The sequence below is a fragment of the Engraulis encrasicolus genome, chromosome 6 (genome assembly GCF_034702125.1).
Source record: "Engraulis encrasicolus isolate BLACKSEA-1 chromosome 6, IST_EnEncr_1.0, whole genome shotgun sequence".
In the NCBI taxonomy this organism is placed as follows: domain Eukaryota; kingdom Metazoa; phylum Chordata; class Actinopteri; order Clupeiformes; family Engraulidae; genus Engraulis; species Engraulis encrasicolus.
Window position 1 is genome coordinate 46,380,180 of NC_085862.1, and position 2,500 is coordinate 46,382,679.

General features: G+C 46.0%; 1 protein-coding gene across 1 annotated transcript in view; it reads right to left on the minus strand.

The window, feature by feature from the left end:
• The window catches only part of ndnf (neuron-derived neurotrophic factor), a 21,969-nt gene extending 19,854 nt beyond the window's left edge, over positions 1 to 2,115 (minus strand). The window contains exon 1 of the mRNA XM_063200271.1: positions 1,717 to 2,115. The gene's annotated coding sequence lies outside the window, so the exon portion shown is untranslated. The remainder of the gene's footprint in view (positions 1 to 1,716) is intronic.
• Between the last annotated feature and the right edge of the window lie 385 nt (positions 2,116 to 2,500).

Genomic DNA, 2,500 nt, shown 5'->3' on the forward strand with positions numbered 1-2,500 from the left:
CAGTCAATCACGTCCCCTTACCCCTGACATCAGCTAATTAGCACAGAGACCCCCTTCTTTAAGAGAGAGAGAGAGAAAGAAAGAGAGAGAGAGGAGGTAGAAAGGGGGATATCAGGGGTGGAAACGGCACTTGTTAAAGTTTTCAGTGAGGGGTCCACATATTGTTTTCCAAGCAAATGTCCCACAAATGTGAGCTGAGCCGGGCTGAGCAGGTATGGAAATGAGGGGAAAAACGTATGAATTAGAAAAGGATTAATCCCAAGCCAAGGAAATCCCTGATCTCCCACCTACAGGACGTGACATCCAGACCCAGCTGTCTGCACAAAGCCGATCGCACCAGAGGACTGTATATCCTCCGCCTTGCCCGTCAGTCCGCCGGATGCATAAATGGCTATAGCAACACTGGCGGGATTCTTTCAGCCCTCGTGTTTTCATATGCAAATTGAGGTTTAGTTACGGTATGCAACGCAAGACCTTCCCATTTTAAGACGGTTTTTTTGTTCATGATTCATTCTCCTGAGAAAGTACGGGGTTTGAGGGGAAAGAGTGGCTTTGCAGGACTTTAAAATACAGTTATTCACATCCTCCCATTAAATTCCCAAGGCCGGGCCGGACAAGAAAATAGAAATTGCATAAATGTTTTTCGCACCATAGAAATGCAAAGCTCTCCATATCTACATGATGGCAATTTTAAAGCCGCACATCTCCATGGAAACACTGCAAAATATAGTCTCATAACTTAAGAGGGGAAAAGCTGGCAGGATTCGATCGCCAAAAGGGGGAATTTCACTAATTTTTTTCAACATTTACTGCTGCTGTTGCGCGGGTAAATTTACAAGGAAATTGATGGGTCTTAAACAAAATTGCGCAGTAGGCTAAACTGTAAAAATGAAAATGAGTGTGGTGCGCTCTGAATGAAGGAAAAATCCGGGCAAGTGTTTCTGCCGAGTTCTTGCAGGTGCGTAAATTGCGCAAGAAAAACTCAGGTGGAACCATATGGATACCACAATCAGGGTCAGAAAAGATAGTTAAGCAACTCTTAAATGTATTTAGTAGATAACTCTAGTGTTGGAATGCAATAAACCTGAGCCTGAGAGAATGTGTGTGGCTGGCTGTAAAGAAGGGGGCGAGAACGCATACTGATGAATTGCGCGCGGCGGCTTAGGACGGCGCTCGGTCACCTCGAAGAGCATGGGAACCCCATCACGAGCACAAAGCGGAGCGCCTCAGCCCCCCGAACCCATGGACAACTGCCCTCCGCGTGTCCCTTTTCTAAACTCCTTGGAAAAAAGTTCACGCCTTCAGCGCGACACTCAGTCGTGCCCCACGACTAACATACCACCAGTCTGAGGAACTAAATTAAAGGAGCGTGCGAGCTCGGGCTTGATTGAAATGTGTTTGAAACCTTTAACTTCCCGGAGTTGTAAACCGCAAAACCCCTTCCCTCGCGCACTGGCAGCTCTTTCAAAGGCAGCCGTTATTTATCCGGAGAGTCCCTCTGTTTCGTGTCTCCTGCCTTACTCTTTCAACTGCCAAAGTAGCCGAAAACGTTTTAAGAGTCATTCATCCAGCTACTTGTTGTGAAAAGGCCAAATGCAGACACTCATGCATCTTTTCTCCATTCTGTAAGAAAATCCCGCTACTTCAGGGGCTACTTTCGACCAATACAATTATATCTACAACATTGTAATTTTGCCATTTTTAAAATGAACCTACCTTATTGACTGATTCAGTGTCGTTGAAGATAATTCAAATATAAGCCCGATCCAATATGATGAGTTTCAGTTCAAATTGAGAGCCGCACAGAAAATAGGAAAAAGAGAACTAAACGTGTGTGGATGCAAGTTGACAGCGTGAAACGCGCAATAAAGTTGTCCCTTTTTCTGCTCCTGGTAGAATCCTCAGTTCTCGTGCGGTGGTGGGCTATCTACGGGATTACAGCTCTTGGTGCGTGCGCCCACATCTAGCGGATTTGTGCTGGTCCCAAAAGTCTAAAGGGGTATCCTGAGATTTGGCAGAGTGTACCTCCCCTGCCGTGCGGTCGCTTCAGAGACTCCGTCTAAACTGAGTGAGGAGCGAACTGGTGCGAACTCAGGCTCGCTCTCTCGCCCTGCTCTCAAGAGTGACTCCCAAAAGCCAGCCCACTCCTCCTGGACAACTCGGCCCCAGCAAACACTAAATCCCAACCAGTCTGCCTCCCTCCACAACCTGCATCTGGCCTATCACAGATAGGCCTATATATTGCATGGCGGAGCGCCACTAGATCACAAAAACCCCGAAAATATAGTGATATGTTGAAGGCAGCGTTGGTTGCTTTGGGGGAATTGGTGATGTCTACTGCAGAGGAACAAAATGTGGTGGGGTGTCCTTTCCTAATCAATTACATCCACACATTAAAAAATGCTTGTAGTTTAGTTTGATTGGTTATGACTTCACTCTAACTGTAGACTATCAGAAGCAGAAAAATAAAATAAGAAAAATCAACGGAAATGTTTTCTTC